Source organism: Marmota monax, unplaced genomic scaffold, assembly GCF_021218885.2.
Source record: "Marmota monax isolate L192 unplaced genomic scaffold, Marmota_monax_Labrador192_F-V1.1 WCK01_AAM20220418_F8-fsc00021, whole genome shotgun sequence".
Lineage (NCBI taxonomy): Eukaryota > Metazoa > Chordata > Mammalia > Rodentia > Sciuridae > Marmota > Marmota monax.
Window position 1 is genome coordinate 19,221,819 of NW_026695228.1, and position 22,215 is coordinate 19,244,033.

Below are 22,215 nucleotides of genomic sequence, written 5' to 3' on the forward strand. Positions count from 1 at the left end.
AAAAAAAAAAGTGTTTAAACTCCAGAGTCTAATCCCTTTACATGCACTAATTCATTTCCTATGCTGAACAACTCTAGAATATGGATACATTATCCCCATTTAAAATAAGGACATCAAAAGCACTTAAGAATTTACATAACTTGCCTAAGGATACTCAGCTAGTAAACTAGTGGAACCCAACTCTTAAATTACTATGAAATACAGTTTTTATAGCAAGCTCCAGGCAAAGCTAAAAAAACATTAAATATACTGACTGAAAAGCCAGAAGGTATATAAATATATAAACCCTCCATCACCTCCATTCACACCCACATGCCCACATCTAGGCCAAGTAACCAGCTAGATTCCTTCACCAATACTGCTACTGATCTGACTCCCAAATATAAGGTATCTTTCAATATCTAGTGAAAAAGTAAAACTGCTAATATTAGCATTCACCTAGTATTAACTTAATTCTTAAAAAAGGGAAAAAAAGTTATTATTCATCATTCATCATATTCTGGGTACTCAAAGCACACAGATGTGCCTGCTGTCTGCTTGGCTCCAAGCAGGCACCTCCTGGGTACTGTCATATGTGAGGCTATGACCAAATGCTGAAAAAAGGGTATGCAACTCCAGATCCTTGTCCAGTCTGTTCCCCTTCTGCTTCTATAATCAGGGTGCTCAAAACAGATATCTGTAATCACAGCTAATTAGGAGGCTGAGGCAGGAGGAACACAAATTTGAGGATAGCCTAGGCAACTTAGCAAAATTAAAAATGTGAAAAGTGCTCAGTGGTAGAGCACTTGCCTAGGGCATATGAGGCCCTGGCTTCAATTCCTAGTACAAGGGAAAAAAGTTTTCAGTTTTCCAACACTGAAGAACTCCAGAACATACCTCTCACAAAGGATTAAAGAAATCATTCCTCTCCAGAAGAGAAAAAGAAATATAAGAAGTAGCTGCAAAACCCCAATCACTACTTTGAGGATGTAAAATGTGCAGAATGCTAAAAATCATCAGTCTTTGACTTTGAGTCGTTTTGGATGTTGGCTGCTCCACTGTCCTCTGACAGACTGTAGGAGAAAAGCAAGCCTCACAGAAGGATGCTCCTCCAGATGGAAGTAGCACTAAAAGCACTTTGAATGAAAAGGAGTGAAAAAGCATCCCAACAAACATACTATGGATACCAAAATAAACAGTTTTCAAACTTTAATATGCACATCCCCTGGGAAGATGGTTTAAAATAGATTACAAAGTTCTACTCCCAGCATCTGATTTGGCAAATCTAGGGAGGGGCATGATAATTTGTTTCACACTAGCTCAAATGGTTATGATACAGATGATATATAAAACTACCCTTATCAATACATATCTGTATAATTTAATCTCAAAAGCCATAACTTGAATTCCTTTTGACACTAAAGGTTAACCAAAGTATTTGCTGGGGGACTGGGGTTGTGGTTTAGTGGTAGAGTACTTGCCTCGCACATGTGGGGCCCTGGGTTTGATCCTCAGCACCACATACACAAAAACAAATAAAATAAAGGAATTTAAAAAAAAAAAGCATTTGCTGGCAAATTTAATAGATTGGTTTTTAATCTGAAAGCTGTTTAGCTCAACAATTCTTTTCATAGACTTTCTCTAAAGCAACCTGGTAAACCAGCAAAATCTAACCATTCTTTTAACTATAGAACTTAGCACCAAGAAAACAGAAGAATGATAAGAATGAAAGGAATTTTTGTTGTCAAGTCATCTGCTTTATAACTGAAAAGGCTTTTGAAAAACCAGTCACATTTACCATACAAGTGACATATGTAGTCATCAGTTTGGAACCCCAAAGTACAAGCGAACTATAGATCCAAAACAATCATTAACAGTTCAACATCTGACCCCAATGTACTTGAAAGCCATCGCTGAAATAAAGCTTTCATAAGAGCACCCTACAATACAAACCTCTACTCTTTAAACCAACAATAAAACTCTTGGCTTTTTAGGATTTTAAATTCAACAAAATTGATATAAAAGAGCACCAAATGCTTATAATAAAGAATCCAAAATGAAATTAAGAAAACAGTTCCAAGCCAGGCCCAGTGTAATCCCAGCAGCACTCAGAAAGCAGGAGTGGAAAGATGACTAGAGGTCAGGAGTTCAAGACCAGCCTGGGCAACACAGCAAGATCCTATTTCAAATAAACTCCTGTAATTTCAGCTAATCATGAGGATGAGGCATGAGAATTTAACAAATTTTGCTGAAAGAAATTAAAGATCTAAACAAATGGAAAGGGATATCCTAATTTCATGGGTCAGAAGACATAACAATAAGATAGTCATAGTCCCCAAATTGATCCAGAGTCAATGATCTCTATAAAATTCCATCATGAAGTAAAAATAAAGTTAAGAAACACATACTTCCCAATCTCAAAACATACTACACAAAGCTACAATAATCAAGACAATGTAATATGTAGTCATAAACATAAACATAAAACAATGGAACAAAGTAGAAAGTTCGAAAATAAATCTTCACAGTTAAAAATTAACTCAGTTAATTTTCCACAAAAGTGGCAACACAATCCAGTGAGGAAACAATCTTCAACAAATGGTGCTGAGACACCATTTTATAACCATTTTATAATTATCGGAGTTAATTTAAAATTTGGCAACACACTGTCTCAAAATTTTAAAAACATAAAAAAGTATAAAAAAATTTAAACTTTATTTAGAGTCTTGCTAAATTGCTTAGTAAGTCCTCACTAAATTGCTGAGGCTGACTTTGAACTTTTAATCTCCTGCCTGAGCTTCCCAAACCGCTGGGATTACTGGTGTGTGCCACCATGCCCAGACCCTTCTTATTTTTACAAGATAATTTTTTTCAGTCAATAAAATCTTTTTAGCAAAGTTTGCCAAAAGAAACAAGCTTGGTTGTAGATATAAAAACCTCTGCAATAAAAAGTTACTTACAGGGGGCCGGGGTTGTGGCTCAGTGGTAAAGTGCTTCCCTGGCACCTGTGAGGCCCTGGGTTCAATTCTCAGTACCACATTCAAATAAATAAATTAAATAAAGGTCCATCAATGACTAAAAAATATTTTTTTTAAAAAAGTTACTTATAGGGTGACCCTAAAAGCAAAGGAGAAAAATTAAGCTTTCAATAATTAAGTAGACATTCTTCTTTTGGAGGGGTGTGGGGGTTGAGTACCAGGGATTGAACTCAGGGGCATTCAACCACTGAGCCACATCCCAGCCCTTATTTTGTATTCTATTTAGAGACAAGGTCTCACTGAATTGTTTAGCACCTCACTTTTGCTGAGGCTGGCTTTGCACTCCAGCCCTATTTTATATTTTATTTAGAGATAGGGTCTCACTGAGTTACTTAGCACCTCACTTTTGCTGGGGCTGGCTTTAAATTCGAGATCCTCCTGTCTCAGCCTTCATAGTTGCTGGGATTACAGGCATGCACTACCATGCCCAGCACACATTTTTCATTTTGCACCATGGTATGAGACCATAAAAGTAACTGCAAAAATCGAACAATGCAAAGTGATCATAATAATAAGACAAATTATAATTATTTGTTCATAAGACAAATTATAATTGTTCTGTAATCTCTATAAAAAAAAATTTCTGAAGCCAGGCACAGTGGTGTGTACTTGTAATCCCAGCTACTCAGGAGGCTGAGGCAGGAATATCATGTGCCCAGGAATTCAAGATGAGCCTGGGCAACACCAAAATCGCATCTCAAAAAACTTTTTTTGTTGTTCAAACTTCAGAAACTGTCGTTATGATGGGCAGAGTGGCACAGCAACTTGGGAGGCTGAGGTGGGAGGACAGCAATTGAAGGTTAGCCTTGACAATTTAGCAAGACCCATCTCAAAGTAATTTTTAAAATTTTATCTATTTATTTATCTAATTTTATGATTCTGATGATTAAACCCAGAGACACTTTAACTCAGAGCTACATGCCTAAACCAAAATGGCCTAGAATTTATAATCCTCCTGCTTCAATTTTCTGCGTTTTTATTTTTTTTAAGTACTGGAGATTGAACACAAGACACCCTTCGCCACTGAGCCCCATTCCCAGTTCTTTTTTAATTTTCATTTTGAGACAGGGTGTATCTAAATTATTGAAGCTAGCCTTGAACTTAACAATCCTCCTGCCCCAGCCTCCTCAGTCACTGGGATTACAGGCCTCTGCCTCTACCCTCAGCTCAAAAATTAAAAACTTTTAAAGGGGTTAGGGATATACTTCAGTGGTAAAGTGCCCAAGTTCAATCTCCAGAATCAGAAAAAAAAAAAAAAGACAAAAGAAAAATAAACTGTTTTAAATACATAGGAAAACAAAAAGAATAGGGAAACTAATATTTAGTATAAAAATTAGAAACATTGAACTGTTAAAACTCTTTCTAAAAAACTTAGGAGTAACCACCATTTGATCCAGTTATCCCACTTTTCAATATACACCCAAAGTTAGACTTAAAATCAGCATACTATAGTGACACACCCATATCAATGTTTATAGCAGATCAATTCACAATAGCTAAACTATAGAACCAACTCAGGTGCCCTTCAACATACAAATGGATAAAGAAAATGTGGTACATATACACAATGAACTATTACTCTACCATAAAAAAGACATTATGACTTTTGCCAGTAAACGGATGGATCTGGACACTATCATGCTAAGTGAAATATGCCAATCTCCCCCCTCCCAAAAAAAAAAGGTCAAATGTTCTCTTTGATATGCAGATGCTAACACGCAATAAGGGTGGGGAGGGAAGAAGTTCAGTGAATTAGACAAAGGAAAATGAAGGGAAAGGAGGGGAGATGAGAACAGAAAAGACAGTAGAATGAATCGGACATAACTTTCCTATCTTCATATATGAATACACCACCATGAAACTCCACATCATGTACAGCCACAACAATGGGATCTTAATTAGAATAAGTTATACTCCATGTATGTTTAACATGTCAAAATACACTTTACTATAGTTTGGATAGTGCTTGCCACCTTTTCCTTGTTTAATTTATGATATGTAACAGGCTTTTTTCCATATCTTAGAAAATTGTCACACCTGTTAAAAGTTTGGAACACCTTCCAAAATTTTATCTTTTATACTTTCAATGTCACAGAAATATCCTCTAGAGTTCTTTTAATGTAAAATTTCTTGCCAGCATCACTTCCTCTGGAAGATCATATTTTTCACCAACCCACTTTCTTCCTTTATGAAAATTAGCTCACCTTCACTAAATTCTATTTGATTCAAATCAAATATTTCAAGTGGTGGAATGCATTAACATTCCCACAGTGAAGTTTCTTCTGTAACTCCATTTAGGTTCAATTTTAATTTTACTTCCAGTGTTGTTACTTTTGATTCTTTGCTGTGTTTTCATCTTTGTTGGCTAATTCCTTCTTTCAGCTATCCATTTTTGTAATTGTCACATGGGTTTACCATTGGAAGATGAGGAGGTAACAAGCTCTGCCCTGCTGCTTCTTAATGAACTGAATAACAGATACATAGACACTGAAAGAAGTAACATAACTGATCACTGATGTTGAGGAACACTTGCTATTTATGTAGTGATTTGTGAAGAGAAGAATTAATAGTGAATCCTGTACTTTAGGCAATTAATACATAGCAGAACCACAAAAAGCAAGGACTCCAGCTGGAGTTGTAGCTCTGTGGTAGAGCGCCTGCCTAGCGTGTGTGAGGCACTGGGTTCGAATCTCAGCACCACATATAAATAAAGAAAGAAAGAAAGAATAAATAAGTAAATAAATGGTCCATTAACAACTAAAAAAAATTATAATTTTTTTTTTTAAAAAGCAAGAACTTCCTGTATGTCAAATCACAGAAACTGGGCACTTAAAAGCCTCTTTCTAGCACTGCTCCTGCCTGTAATCCCAGCAGCTTGGGAGGCTAAGGCAAGAGGATCACAAGTTCAAAGCCAGCCTCAGCAAAGGCAAGATTTCAATGAGACCCTATGTCTAAATAAAATACAAAAAAGGGCTAGGGATATGTCTCAGTAATTGAGTGCTCCTGAGTTCAACCCCCAGGACTCCCCCCCGCCAAAAAAAGGCTCCTTCCAGATAATATAATCTAACCACCAAGTATCATGTGGACCCTTGAGGTGCATGACTGGTGACCATCTACTGCGTATTTGACTACTTCAAGTGATAGGTGTTACTTCACTGTCAAACAGCTAGGGAAAAAAGCCCCCAAACCAGCATACTGGTTAAGAGTACAGGTCTAGAATCAGACTGCCTGACTGGCTCTCCCTCTGTCAAGCTAAATTAAATTTAGGCAAGTTAGGTAATCTCTCCATGACTGTTCCTGCATGCACAGAATAGGTATGTTAAGAACTACAATCATGAAGTTGTTACAAAGTCTAAATGAGTAATCCATGGAAGAACATATTATTTCTAGTACACAGCAAGTATGAAGTAAATGATAATCTATAAAATTAATCATATCACAATCATCATCTATAGAGTACTTGGTTTTCTTTACCCACCCCCATATGTCTTGGTTCCAAATCCTCTTCCCTTATCTGGACTCTGCACTAGACTTTTATTATTTTTTTATTTATCATTTATTTATTGTACTGGGGATTGAACTCAGGGACACTTGACCACTGAGCCACATCCCCAGCCCAATTTTGTATTTTATTTAGAGACAGGCCCTCATTGAGTTATTTAGCACCTTGCTTTGTGCTGAGGCTGGCTTTGAACTCCCAATCCCCCTGCTCCCAAGCCCAGCTGTACCACTCTCTTAATAGCACTCTCTGACAGTCTCTCACCCAACTCTCCATTGTGGTTATCTACCTCCCTAAAAATAAAATCTGACTCTCTTCCCTCCCCCAAACAATTCAGCCTAAAGTCATCATTAGGTAGAACTGGCACAGTAAGGCCAGGAGCTTTGGTGCACACCTATAACCACAGCAGCTCAGGAGGCTGAGGCAGAGGGGTTCTGTGTTTAAAGTCAGCCTCAGCAAATTGGTGAGGCCCTAAACAATTTAGCAAGACCCTGTCTCTAATTTTTTTTGTTTTTTTAATTAAATGGCTGGGGATGCTGGCTTGAGCATTTGCTTGGCACTGGGTTCGATCCTCAGCATCACATAAAAACAAATAAATGAAATAAAGATTAAAGTCTTTTTTTTTTTAAGTTTTTAAAAAAGTGGGTTGTTGAGGCTGGGGTTGTGGCTCAGCAGTAGAGTGCTTGTCTAGCATGTGTGAGGCCCTAGGTTTGATCCTCAAAACCACATAAAAATAAATAAATAAAGGTGCAAAAAAAAGTTATGAGACAATTTAAAAGGGGTAGGGGGTTTGCTGGGGACGTGGCTCAGTGATAAAGCAACTTTGTATTTAATCCCCAGCACCAAATAAATAAATAATAAGTCAATCTAAGAGAGGTAGGATTAAGGCTCCACTTTAAGAAAACTGAGCTTATGACAAACAGACCCAATAACACAAGTAGATTGATTGATTCATTCATTTTTTCATTTATTTATGGTACTAGAGATTAAACTCAGGTACACTTTACCACTGAGTTCCAACCCCAGTCCTTTTTATTTTGATAGATTCTTGCTAAATTTCCCATGTTAGTCTTGAACTTGTGATCTTCCTGCCTCAGCCTCTGGAGTCACTGGAATTACAGGCATACAACACGGCAGTAAGTAGATCCTTATTCTAACTCAATTGAATAATCCTTATTCCTTGGAAATAGGTTAGTGATTTTGTTTTAGAGTTCATCCTTTTTGTTATTTTTTTCAGTGCTCATTTTCACTGCATTCACTTTCAAAATAAAATTTCATTTAGAATGTCTCTTTTGAACTCATCAACAAAATGAAACTCTCAGCGAGGCCTGATCATTAGTTTCACAAATATTCAGTATTTGAAAAAATGCTCCTTCTCCAACAACACATCTCTGGTTTCTCCATCTCAAAGGGAAAAGAAAAAGGCAAAAACAAACAAAAAAAAAAAAAAACAGAATATTAACTCTTGAAACTAAAATAGGTTGTAGAGCTGCTCCTGATGCTGTAACCTGATCATAATGCACGCTGATAATCTCCCATTACACCAACATAAGAAAGGTACAGATAACAGACAAGCCACCACCTTCTTGAATTACAATCTCATGTACTTGCTTTGGATGTTGGGCCTGGTTACCCAAAGCAAAAGTTAACATCATTTGGCAACATCTAGTAAGAACCAGGTAAAAGCCTAAAATGAATTACCTGGTAAAGCAAGGTTACACAGCACTGTACAAAGAACACACATTTTATCATCACAAAGATCTAGATTTGAACCTGTCTTCTTATTTTCTGTGTAATCGGGTCCTCATCTTCTCTGACCTCCACCATCCCAAGTTCATATATAACAAAAATGTCGACATAGATTACCAGGACTGAACTGAACAATGTATAAAACACCCTAGTATAATCTTGCCTTGCCTTGGATCAACCAAAAGTATATGACAAAAACTTGTAGGGAATTATAGTGATTCCTTGAAGTGAATTTTATACACACACACACACACACACACACACACACGAAATGATCCTTTAAATCTGCTTACATCTACTCTGGTTTCCTTAATCACAGTAGTGAAAGAGCAAGAGTAGGAAAGAGAAACTTCAGTTTTAATTTAATATTCCTGTACTATTTGATTTTTTCAATGTTGTTTAATTTGAGTTTCCAACAAATGCTTTGTAGGGGTTTTTGTGTGTGTGTCTTTTTCCTTTGGCAGTGCTGGGAACTAAAAAACACCCTGGGGGCTGGACCTATAGCTCACTCATAGAGTGCTTGCCTAGCATGCACAAGGCAAAGTTAAATACCAAATACCAGGAAAAAAAAACTTTCTTTTTCATGTCTATAATACATTTCAATTCCATCTGAGGTTGAAAAATACCTTCCTAAACAAATTATAACATATATACTTTCATCTTTGAAGAAACAGAAACTAAAACTCCAAATATTATATGCTTCTACATCTATGCACATTTACAGTCATTTTATAATTATCGATTTCTATGAGTTATACCACAGTTATCTACAACATACTAAGAAAAAGATTATGCACAGTACAAGAAAACAGAATAGCAAATTTTAATTTGACCTACTACATAAATCTAGCTAATACTAAAAATCCCAATTATGAAATCTAAATTTCCAAATAAATCTGAACATCTGGCAGTATATTACACAGCAATTAGAAAACATTATGCTATGGAAAAGACTTAATCATTCTGGTTTATGTTTTGCAAATTCTAGCAGAAAACTAATGCTAGGGTTCATTGAAATGAACTGCTAATAACTCCTATTTTCTCCAAGAAAGCCATTATTATCTCAGATTTTCTTCTGAAAAGTATAATAGCCCCTATTTATAATATTATGGAAAATATGAACAAGAATTTTAATCAAAATAGCATTTTGAAAAGCACCCTTTTGGTGCTGGGGCGGGGGGATATGCAGGACTGAACTCACAGCCTTACACATGGTAAGCAAGCATTCTACCACTGATCCCTAACCTTTCTTTTCATTCCTAAGACTATAAAAAGCACCAATACATAAATGCCAAAAAAATCAATAAATGCAAACAAGAAAAGTCCCAACAAAAGTCAGTTTTCTTCTGTGAAAGGACCAGCAAAGGGTCAGTCTAGAAAGACAGGAAAATTTTAGCTCATAATCAAGCTATTCCAGCCAAACACCACAGAAAATACTGTGGTCCAAACCCTACCCATGCTAGCAAAGGCCAACTGGAAACCTACACTCCCACCCTTTCAAGATGTAACAAGCCACTCAACACCCCTTGCAGTATAGAGTCAGAGAAGAGCATGTCGGGTAGCTAGAAATTTTATCACAAGGTACCCAACCTCAGTGTCATTGGAGACCACTTGAGTAGACTGTACTTCTAGAATATTATATCAATATAAATGGCACTTTCTTTAAAAAGTAAATATACAATAACACTTAGCCCAGTAATTATACTCCTAGGCAAACTGCCAAACTGTTTTCCAAGGTGGCTGTACAACTTTACAAAATCAACTGTTTCACTGTCTTATTCTGCTTGGGCTGGGTAAGTGGCCCATGCCTATAATCCCAGTGATTCAGGAGGCTGAGATAAAAAGATTACAAATTCACAGCTGACCTGGGCAACTTAATATGATCCTGTTTCAAAATGAAAACTAAAGCCAGATGTGGTGATACACACCTATAATCGCAGTGACTAAGGTGGCTAAGGCAGGAATATCACAAGTTCAAAGCCATCCTCAGCAATTTAGCAAGACTCCGTCTCAAAATCTTAAAAAAATTAAAAGGGCTGGGAATGTGGCTCAGTGGTAAAACACCTCTGGGTTCAATCCCCAGTACCAAAGGTAAATAAATAAATAAAAATAAAAAGGACTGGGCCCAGTGGCTTAGGATGCTGAAACAGGAGGAGTTCAAAGCAGGCTCAGCAATAGTGAGGTGCTAAGCAACTCAGTGAGACTCTTGTCTCAAATTTTTAAAAATGGACTGGGAATATAGATCTGTGGTAAAGAGTCCCTGGTTTTAATTCCCAACACCAAAAAGAAAAAAGATAAGGGCTGGGAATTGTGACTCAGTGGTAGAGTGTTCACCTAGCAAATGAGAGGCACTGGGTTCAATCCTCAGCACCAAATAAAAATGAAATAAAGATATTGTGTCCACCTACAGCTAAAAAAATAAATATTAAAAAAAAGATCAGTGATTGCCAACAGATGGGAAAGATAAATAAGTGTATCACAGAGATTTTTTAGGGCAGTAAAACTAACCTGTATATATATCATTACACATTTTTCCAAACCCATAGAAAGTATAGCACCATGAGTGAACCCTAATGTAATCTATGGACTTTATTTAATGATAACACATTAACAGCAGCTCATCAATTGTAACAATGTACCACGTTTATGCAAGATGTTAATAGGGGAGAGAAGAGGAGTACATAGGAATTCTGCACCTTAAGCTTAATTTTTCTCTAAATCTCATAAAAGAGCAAATTACAATCAATTGGTTTTATTTTATTTTTTATGTTTTATAGCACTGGGGATTGAATACTAAGCACGAGCTCTACAACTGGGCTATATCCCTACCACTTCACTGGCTTTAAAAAAAAAAAAACAAACTTAAATCAGACTCTCCTTTTTTTTAATATTTATTTTTTACTTGTAGTTGGACACAATACCTTTATTTTACTTATGTATTTTATGTGGTACTAAGGATCCAACCCAGGGTTTCACACATGCGAGGCAAGCACTCTACTGCTGAGTCACAACCCCAGCCCCTCAGACTCTCCTTATTAACTTCCAAAAGTATATAAAAATATGGACTACTTCACGAATTTGTGTGTCATCTTTGCACAGGGGCATGTTACTCTCCTCTGCATCATTCCAATTTTAGTATATGTGCTGCCAAAGTAAGCACTTGGCTTTATTTTTCTTACACTAAAATCAAACAACTTTGTTCCATAAAATTGAATAAATATTCAAATGAGCCTAGCAGAGGAGTTTGGTATTTTAAACAGAAAAGCAAAAAAAAGGAAAAAGAGAAACACAGTGGACTGGTCCTTTCCCAAAGTTACTTTCCTTGTTAGGAGGGGACAGGGAGACAAATAGAGATATTGGTTAGTATCAGATAACTTCAGGATACCTTCAGGTTAACAAAGCAGGTTAAACTTCATTATCCTGTCAATTGAAACTGGCCTGTATGGGAAATTTAGTTATCTCTCTACTCTTCATTTCTCAAGGAGGTCAAATAAAACAACTTTGTTCTTTTTAGTTGTTGATAAAACTTTTCTCTTTAAAAATATATATTTTTTAATTGTAGATAGACACAATACCTTTATTTCATGTTATTTTTATTATCATTTTTATGTAATGACAGGGATTGAACCCAGTGCCTCACGCATGCCAGTGCCAGGCAAGTGCACTAGCGTTGAGCCACAGCCCCAGCCCCCAAAACTTAGTTTTAACTTAATAACATGCAACTATAATGTGAGAAACTCCATTTTGATTTTTTTTTTTTGGTACCATGGATTGAACGCAGGGACACTTAACCACTGACTACATCCCCAGCCCTTATTTTTATTTTTTTTTAATTTTGAAACAGGGTCTTGTTAAGTTGCTTAGGGCCTCACTAAATTCCTGAAGCTGGCTTTGAATTCGTCATTCTCCTACCTCACAGCCTCCTCACAGTAATTCACTGGAATTACAAATCTCCGCCACCACGCCCTACAGTCCATTTTGATAGTTAGCCTGATCTGTAGAGGCATAAGTGCAGTAGTTTAGTCCAAAAAAATGGCATCCTGTGATTTTATCTAACAACTCAAAACTGCTTAAAAAAAACTCTAAATAAGAAAATAATCTCATCAAATGCTCATTCCACCACTAACATCATTTATACCACTAACTGATCAAACATATAATACGGTCTAACTCCTTGTGACTTAAAATATGATCTGGAAATTAACAGAATCAGAATCACCTCAAAGATTAAAACCCAAAATCTAGATTCCACCCTAAATCTTCAGTCATAATCTGCATAACAAGATCATCAGATCTGAGAGGTTCTAATCTTGAGTTTCAATGCAAAGAGCCACATAGGGCCAGGGAGACAAAAATCAGGGCCAAGAATCTTCCAAAAATTGTCTTACAAAAAGACATTCCAGGGCTGGGGCTATGGCTCAGTGGTAGAGCCCTTGCCTCACACATATGAGGCACAGGGTTCAATCCTCAGCACCACTTAAAAAATAAATAATAAATATTAAAAAAAAAAAAAAGACATTTCACTGTGTCTCTCAGATCTAAATCATTCCCCAAATTTTTCACTACCTCAGAGGGCTATACTAAAGCCTGTCCTGGTGTTGAGGTGGAAAAAAAAAGGGTAAGAAAATTCTTTTTTATTATAGTCACAAAATGACCTTAGCATACACTTATAGGAGATCAACGTGCTCAGTCACAGAAATGTGGCAGAGCTTTCCCCATCCTTCTTGGATTCGAGGGTCAGTGGCTCTTGCACGGTGTGTCTTGCTACAGCCCCATGGGTGAAGCTATGCTCACCTGTTCCTTTGTAATATAATACCTTGCCCTGTTTAGGATAGAATGGAAGTGCCTTGTGTGTGTCCCCTTCTCTTACTGTGCCCTTGGGTGTGGCCTGCCCAGGTGTCAGTCAACCTGCTGACAGTGGACATCATGAAGATAGACTCAGCCCCCTGAAATTTGACCCCTTGCTCATTTGAATAGCTTCTCCTCAATAAAAGGGATCAACCCATGCTCTTGCTCTCTCTCTTCCTGTGGAACCTTAAGGTCAGAGGAGCAACCCCAAAGAAAAAGGTATTTGTGTCTCTTGTGTGGTTATTTTGTGCAGCCCAGTTAGCGCAGTTCAACGGGAGTGACCCCTGAGCCTTTCAGCGGCGAGAACTGAAACCCAGCATACACTGGCATCTTAGGTTTTCATAACCTGGATAAGATAAGGAGCCACAAATAAATGCAGTTTATCAATGACTGGCAAAACCACTGAATACCTGACAGAAACTAATACCAAGGCTAACTTCTCAATACCATCAACATAAGACAAATGTTAATAGAATGAAAACAAATATGTTAAAAGAAAATAAAGACAGGGCTCGGGGTGTAGCTCAGTGGTAGAGAGCTTGCCTAGCACGCCTGAGGCACTGGGTTCAATCCTCGGCACCACATAAAAACAAATAAATAAAATAAAAGTATTGTGTCCATCTACAACTTAAAAAAATAAGATAAAAAGAAAACATATAAAAAAAGAAAACATAATAAAATTCTATATCCAAAAAAGGCATTTTTTTCAAAGATAAGGGGAAAAATATACATACAACTTCTGGGGACAGGGTCTTTGCTCTGGATACATTCTCAAAGGGATCTACACTAGAAGAAATCATCAAACCACCTGTTTACAAAGACCTTAACATTCATTTCTAATCAGGCATGGGGGTGTAGGCCTGTAATTTCAGGTATTAGAGAAGCTGAAGCAGGAGGACAGAAAAATTAGAGTCCAACCTGTGCAACTTAACAAAATCATTTCAAATACAAATTAGTAATTTAAAAAAAAAAAAATTCAGCCTAGCAACTCAGGACTGTGAATTCAAAGCCAGCCTCAGCAAAAGTGAGGCACTAAGCAACTCAATGAGACCCTATCTCTAAATAAAATACAAAAAAGGACTGGGGATGTGGCTCAGTGGTTGAGTGCCCCTGAGTTCAATCCCTGGTACCCACCCCCACCCCACCCCCAAAAAACTTCAAAGGGCCAGAGATCCAACTCAGAGCACTTGCCCAGCAACAACAAACCTGGGTTGTCTCTACTACCCAAAAAAAAAAATCATTCCACCTAACCACCTTCTCAGTATCTCTAGAATTCTCCAGAATACCACCCAGGCTCTGCTTTAACATGGTGTTAAATTCACTATCTTACCTTATCTTTAATATGAGAAAATCATTAGAAAGTTCCATTCCACTTTTTAACTTCTACTTGATAGTTATAGTTCTTCTGTCAAAGCAACAAAATAGTAAATCTAATTCCTCTTGCATTTGCCAGATCTTTGGTACATTAGAAAATGAGTTGTCCCCATCTACTTCTTCACTAAATGAAACAGCTCCTATTTCTTAAATAAAAACTTCAAATCAGGGCTGGGGATGTGGCTCAAGCGGTAGTGCGCTCGCCTGCCATGCGTGCAGCCCGGGTTCGATCCTCAGCACCACATACAAAGATGTTATGTCCGCCAATAACTAAAAAAAATAAAAAAATTAAAAAAAAAACTTCAAATCAATCAGTTGATTTACTGCTACCACCAGCCAGCCAGTTTTCTTCAGAAATGTGTCTAGTAAAACTGAATACAATAATACAATATTATTAGGAACATAATACTAGAGTATTATGTTCCTAAAGGCCCTTATATATACTTCCCCATCCTCTTAAGCACCCCTGGGGCGTGTGTGTGTGTGTGTGTGTGTGTGTGTGTGGTTTTAACCACAGAGCCACATCCCAGTCCTTTTTTATATTTTCTTTTCAAACATTGTCTCACTAAATAAGTTGCTTAGGGCCTTATTAAATTGCTGAGACTGGATTTCACTAGTAATCCTTCTGCCTCAGCCTCCGCAGCCACTGGGATTACAAGTGTGTACCACCACACAAAGCTATTTGATTTTCTTAGTATTAGACCCAGGAACACTCCACCATCGAGCTACTACCCCACTCCAAACCCCTACCTTCTCTTTTTTCTCAAGATGGGGTCTCAGTAAGTGGTCTGGAGCCTTGCTAAATTGCTGAAGCTTGCCTTTGAGATCCTCCAACCTCAGTCTCCTGAGTCACTGGGATTACAGGTGTATACAACTACATTTGGCTTTGGAGCCCTTATATTTTTCATCTTAAAACTCTAATCGTTAAAGTTAACAGAGAAACATTGGGAAAAACTGTTTTAAAGAATATTTAGGGGGCTGGGGCTGTAGCTCAGTGGTAGAGCACTTGCCTAGCACATGTGAGGTACTGGGTTCAATATTCAGCACCACATAAAAATAAATAAAGATATTGTACCAACTACAACTAAAAAAAAAAAAATTAAAGAATATTTAGCTGGGTGCAATGGCACATGTCTGTAATCCTAGAGACTCAGAAGCCTGGGCAGCAGGATTCCAAGTTCAAGACCAATCTCAGCAATTTATTGAGGCCCTAAGAACTTACCCTGTCTCAAAATTTTTAAAAAAATAATAATAAAGGATTAGATGTGGCTCAGTGGTTAAGTTCCCCTGAGCTCAATCCTCAGTACCAAAAAAAACAACAAAAAAAAGACAACACTGTCCTTCACTGTTGTCCCTGAATTAAACTGATTGGTTTGCCTGAGGCATTTCAGCAAGCCCAGCTATATTGAGCAAATGAAGTTGTTCAAAATATCCTTTAAACATTTCTTTTGTCCAATTATAAATGTTGTCCCATTTTAGCTTGCTAAAGAACAGCTGCCTGGGTAGCCTGCTGACATTCATTCTTAAAATATACCCAGCCCAAGACAACCTACTAAAAGGGAACCTGCTAATTGGCTGAGTACTAGGCCACCAGCTGTATGAGAGAACCTGATTCTTGGGGATCCAAACATACATCTAATTTTAGTTATATGACTGTACAATACTGATGTCACTGTTTAAGAAGATCAGATGTGACTAAAACACTAAGATAAACCCACTTGTTAACCTATTAGAAATTTTAATGAAACATTTAATGACTTTAGTTTCTATTTCTGGTATTAGGAAATGAACCCAGGGGCACTCTAATACTGAATTACCTTTTTTTTAAGACATTGGTGGACCTTTTTATTTTATTCATATATTTATATGTGGTGCTGAGAATCGAACCCAATGGCTCACACGTGCTAGACAAGTGCTCTACCACTGGCCACAACCCCAGCCCCCTGATTTTTTTTTTTTTTTTTTGAGAGAGAGAGAATTTTTTAATATTTATTTTTTAGTTTTCGGCGAACATAACATCTTAGTTTGCATGTGGTGCTGAGGATCAAACCCGGGCCGCACGCATGCCAGGAGAGCACGCTACCGCTTGAGCCACATCTCCGGCCCCCTGGACTATTTTTTTATTTTAAGAAAGAATCTCACTGAATTATCAAGGCTGGCCTCAAATTTGTGATTCTATTGCCTTAAACTCCAGAATAGATGGGATTAGAGAGTTATGTCACCATACCGAGTTGTTTATTTTTGCTTTACAACGCTGGAGACTGAACCCAAGGCCTCAAGCATGTCAGGGAGGCACACTGAATGAAAAAAAAAAAAAACAAAATTAATGATAATTCTCAGTGTTAACAAGGACATGATAATATAAGCTTTAATACATACAACCTTTCAGAAAGCAATCTTGCAAAAATGTATCAAGTCTCAGGCTGGGGAAGCAGCTCAGTGGCAGAGCACTTGCCTTGCATGTGTGAGGCACTGGGTTTGATCCTTAAATGAAATAAAATAAAGGCATTCTGTCCATCTACTACTACAAAAAAACTTTTAAAAATGTATCAGGTCTTCGGGCTGGGGTTGTGGCTCAGCGGTAGAGTGCTCAGGTAGAGGGCTCACCTAGCGTATGCAAGGTCCTGGGTTCAACTCAGTACCACATAAAAAAATAAATTAAAAAATAATGGTATTGACAACCACAACTAAAAAAATAAATAAATATTTTTTTAAAATGTATCAAGTCTTCAACTTACACATCTTCTATCTCAGTAATTAATATATATCTAAGACTCTATCATGATGTAGAGAAATTAGAACCTTCATATATTACTACTGGGAATACAGAATGATGCAGTCACTTTAGAAATCAGTCTAGCAGTTCCATATTAAACATTACCTTATGACCTAGCAATTCCACTCACAAGTATATACACTCAAGAAAAATGAAACAAAGGGCTGGGATTGTAGCTCAGTGGTAGAACACTTGCCTAGCACATGTGAAGAGCTGGATTTGATCCTTAACATCACATAAAAATAAACAATATGTACATCTACAAATAAAAAAATAAGGAAAAATGAAACACAAAAATCTTGCATACAAATGTTCATAGCAGTATTACTCATAATACTTTAAAAGAAAAAAATCTAAATATCCAATTCAACTGATAAATGGATAAATAACATATATTATATCCATACACTCGAATACTATGTGATCTTAAAAAAATGAAGTACTAATACATGCTACAAGATGGCCTATCATGGAAAATATGCTAAATAAAAGCAGTTTAACATGCACAGTGATGCATGCCTGTAATCCAAGCATCTTGGGAGGCTGAGTCAGGAGGATCCAGAGTTCAAAGCCAGCCTCAGCAAAAGCAAGGCACTAAGCAACTCAGTGAGACCCTGTCTAAATAAAATACAAAATAGGGCTGGGGATGTGGCTCAGCGGTTGAATGCCACTGAGTTGAATCCCCAGTACCAAAAAAAACTTTTAAAAAGTAGTTAAACACAAAGGTCACGTATCACACAATTCCATTTATAATGACACATGCAGAATAGGGACATCCATACTGTAGGGGCTGCCAGGAATTAAGGGATAAAGAGAAAAAGAAAATGACTACTAATGGGTATACAGTTTCTTCTGGAGTGACAGATTAGTGGTGCTGCTGGAAAACTTGTGAATATACTAAAAACCATTCAAAATGCTAAATTTTATCTCACATCACAATAAGTCTATTAAATTAAAAAACTATCATAATGAAAATGTGAAATATAAACACTCTTACACATAAAAATAAAACAAAAAATGAAAAACAGTCTCTATATGCAATAATAGGGAAAACCAAGTAAATCAAAATCTGTTCACATGATACAACATAATGTAGTCATTAAAGATTATCTTTAGCTGGGTGCCAGTGGTGCACACCTGTAATTCCAGCAACCCAGGAGACTAAAGTAGGAGGACTACAAGTTCAAAGCCAGCTTAGGCAACTTAATAAGGCCCTAAGCAATTTAGAGAAGCCCTGTTTCAAAATAAAAATAATAAGAAGAAGAAGGGCTGGGAATGTAACTCTGTGGTTAAGTGCCCCTGGATTCAATCCCTGGTACAAAAAAAAAAAAAAAAAGATTCTTTATGCCTGGCAATGAATGGCAGACAGAAAAGTAAGAAAAGAACAGGTCAAGTCAGGTACAGTGGCACATACTGGTAATCCCACAGCTCTAAAGGCTAAGGCAAGAGGATCCCAAGTTGAAAGCCAGCCTAAGCAGCTTAGTGAGACCCTAAGCAACTCAGCAAAACCGTCTTTAAAAAAAATATCAAAAGGGCTGGGGATGTGTTTCAGTGGCTAAATGTCCCTAGGTTCAATCCCCAGTACCAAATCAAAAAAATAAATAAACAAATAAAAAATAAAAAAAGAAGATGGAAAAACAAAAAGAAAAGCAGGTTAGATACTACCCTTTACCAGCAATGTTTTGTTACACTTGTCTCTCTATAATTTAGTGAACGAGAGGGAAAAGAAAATGAATAAACTTGAGTTAAAAAAAATCTGAACACAGAATATAGCCAATCACATTACTGTGAATACTAGATTCAAGGGCTGGGGCTGTAGCTCAGCTGCAAAGTGCTCACCTAGCATATGCGAGGCCTTGGGTTCGATCCTCAGCACCACATAAAAATAAATTAATAAATAAAGATATTGTGTACAACTACAACTAAAATATATATATATATATATATATATTTTTTTTTTTTTAAATACTAGGTTCAAGAAAGAACTATTTTGCGAATGAACCCAGAATACATTTCCCCAGAGAAACAATACAGAAAATAAAAATAAGGTTCTTACTCTAACTCATAGAAGTTTAAATCTTTTATGTTCTGAGTTCTAGAAACATAGAACAACTAGAGGCAAGAGGTACAGAGGGGCAGAAACAGAAAAGAATTACCTTTCTCTGGGCCCTCAGGAAACTTTTCCCCTTGTGGCACTAAAGATCAAACCCAGGGTCTTGTGCATTATAGGCAAGAGCTCTACAATTGAGCTACAACCCAGCCCAGGAAACATTTCACAATAGGCAAAAATAGTCTTACAATACTTTACTTCCTTTCTGCATTTTTCCAAGCCATTAGTAGCAGTATGCTTTACTAAATCCCACCATAATAGCACCATTACTCCAGCATAAACTGAATATACTTTTGGCAGAAGGGAAAGAGAAATGAAGAACAAAAATAAAGTAAATACTATCTGATTTCAAAGGGGTCTCAGTCCAGTGGACATATATAATTTAAAGTCAATATGAAAATCCCAAGGAATTAAAAAAACAAAAAAACACATCGTAAGGGGCTGGAGTTGTGGCTCAGTGGTAGAGCACTTGCCTAGCATACTGGGTTTCATTCTCAGCACTATATATAAATAAATAAAATAAAGATCCATCAACAACTTAAATAAATAAATATGTGCTTGTGTGTGTGTGTATATATATATATATATATATGTATGTGTGTGTGTATATATATATATATATATATATATATATATATATATATATATTTAAAGAATATTGCTATCTTGGGCTGGGAGTATAGCTCAGTTGGTAGAGTGCTTGCCTTGCATGTACAAGGCACTGGGTTCAAGCCCGAGTACCACACACACACACACACACACACACACACACACACACACAAAAGAATATTGCTGTCTTGTTTTTTATTTGTTTTTGGTACCAGGGATTTGGTACTCAGGATCCTTAACTACTGAGCCACAACCTCAGCCCTAGTTTGTATTTTACTTATTTATTTTGTTTTGTTTTGTTTTCGGGGGGTATCTGGGATTGAATTCAGGGTCACTTGACCACTGAGCCATATCCCCAGCCCTATTTTGTATTTTATTTAGAGACAGGGTCTCACTGAGTTTCTTAGTGCTTCGCCATTGCTGAGTCTAACTTTATTTTATTTAACTCTGGATCCTCCTGCCTCAGACTCCCTAGCCTCTGAGATTACAGGCATGTGCTACCGTGCCCAGAAAATACTGGGCAGTTTTAAATCTTCCAGTTCATGAAGGTGGAATATCTTCCTTTTTAAATATTTTTCATTGGACATAATATTTTTATTTTATATATATGAATATGATATGGCTCCATGGTAAAGTGGCCCTGGGTTCATTCCCCAGTACAACAAAAATAAAAATAAAAAATAATAATTTTTATCTAGTTGTCAATGAAATTTTATTTTTTATGTATTTATGTGCAGTTTGAGAATTGAATCCAGTGCCCCACACATGCAAGGCAAGCACTCCACCACTGAGCTACAACCCCAGCCTACAAAAAAATAGTGATAAATTTAACCAAAGAAGTGCAAAGACTTATACACTGAGAAAGAACTTAAAGACATAAATAAATGGCTAAGCACAGTGATCTGCACCTGTCAACGCCAGGTGTTCAAGAGTCTGGGGCAGAAGGAGTATAAGTTCAAGACCAGCCTAAGCTGGGGATTGAACCCAGAACCTTGTGCATATGAGGCAAACACTCTACCTACTGAGCTGTATCTTCAGCACCCCCCCCCAAAAAAATTTATGTTTTATATTTTTAAAAAAGAAGGGCTGTAGCCAGGTACAGTGGCCAAGCCTATAATCCCAGCAGCCTGAAAGGCTGTGATGAGAGGATCACAAGTTCAAAGCCAGCCTCAGCAAAAGCTCTCATTGAGAGCCTGTCTCTAAGTAAAATACAAAATAGGACTGGGGATGTGGCTCAGTGGTCGAGTGCTGGTACCCCCCCAAAAAACAAAAAGCAGGTGGCCTGCAATACAGCTCAACTATACAGTTTCCCTGTTCAATCCCCAGTACTATCAAAAATGGAAAAAAAAAAAAAAAAGAGAGAGAGAGAGAGAGAGAGAAAGAGAGAAAAAAAAAAAAAAGGCTGGGGTTTTGGCTCAGTGGTAGAGTGCTTGGCTAGCATGTGTGAGGCCCTAGGTTGATCCTCAGGACCACATAACATAAATAAAAGTATTGTGTCCACTGAAAAATATTAACAAAATACAAAAGACATTCCATGTTCATGAACTGGAAGATTTCAAACTGTTTAAGACAGCAATATTCTTTAAATTGATTGACAAATTCAATACAGTTTCTAAAAATTTTAACTTCCTTTTTCACAGAAATTGACAAGCAGATCCTAAAATTCATATGAAAATGCTAGGAATCCAGAATAGCAAAAAATCTAGAAGCTCTGCATGTTGGTGCAGCCCTGTAATCTCAAGAATTTGGGAGGCTGAGGTGGGAAGATGGAAAGTTCAAGGTCAGCCTCTACAACTTAGTTTGAAAGTAAAAAATAAAAAACAATCTTGAAAAAAAAAGAATAAAGTCAGAAAACTCACACTTCTTGATTTCAAAACATACTACAAAGTTGAGACAGTGTGGTACTTGCATAAGGAAAGACATGTAAATCAACAGAATAAAATCAAAGTTCAGAGATAAACCTGTGTATCTATTGGGTAAACTGACTTGCAATATGGATGCCAAGACAATTTTTTTTAATGAAAAAGATCTCAAAACTCTCCAAAGTAGTTGTGCGATTAGTAAATAAGCACATCAGTCATCAGGAAAATCAAAATTACAATGAGCTATTCCACTTCATACCCATTAGGATAGCTATACTCAAAAAGATATTAGCAAGTCTTTCGAGGATATGGAGGGAACTAGAACCCTCAAATACTGATAATAGGAATATAAAATGAAAGGCAATTTTGGA

The 22,215-nt window shown here is 36.9% G+C and overlaps 1 protein-coding gene and 1 non-coding gene across 6 annotated transcripts in view; both read right to left on the reverse strand.

Moving 5' to 3' along the window:
• Nucleotides 1-22,215, reverse strand: part of Map4 (microtubule associated protein 4) — a 169,938-nt gene that overhangs the window by 137,014 nt on the left and 10,709 nt on the right. The window contains exon 1 of one of the 5 annotated variants that reach the window (XM_058576739.1): nucleotides 16,715-16,784. The exons of the other annotated variants lie outside the window; for them this stretch is intronic. The gene's annotated coding sequence lies outside the window, so the exon portion shown is untranslated. Of the gene's footprint in view, nucleotides 1-16,714; nucleotides 16,785-22,215 lie in introns of those variants that run through there. 5 annotated transcript variants of the gene reach the window in all.
• LOC124088230 (U6 spliceosomal RNA) lies at nucleotides 11,320-11,425 on the reverse strand. Its single transcript, XR_006850301.1, has one exon. It is a non-coding gene; the product is annotated as a U6 spliceosomal RNA (small nuclear RNA).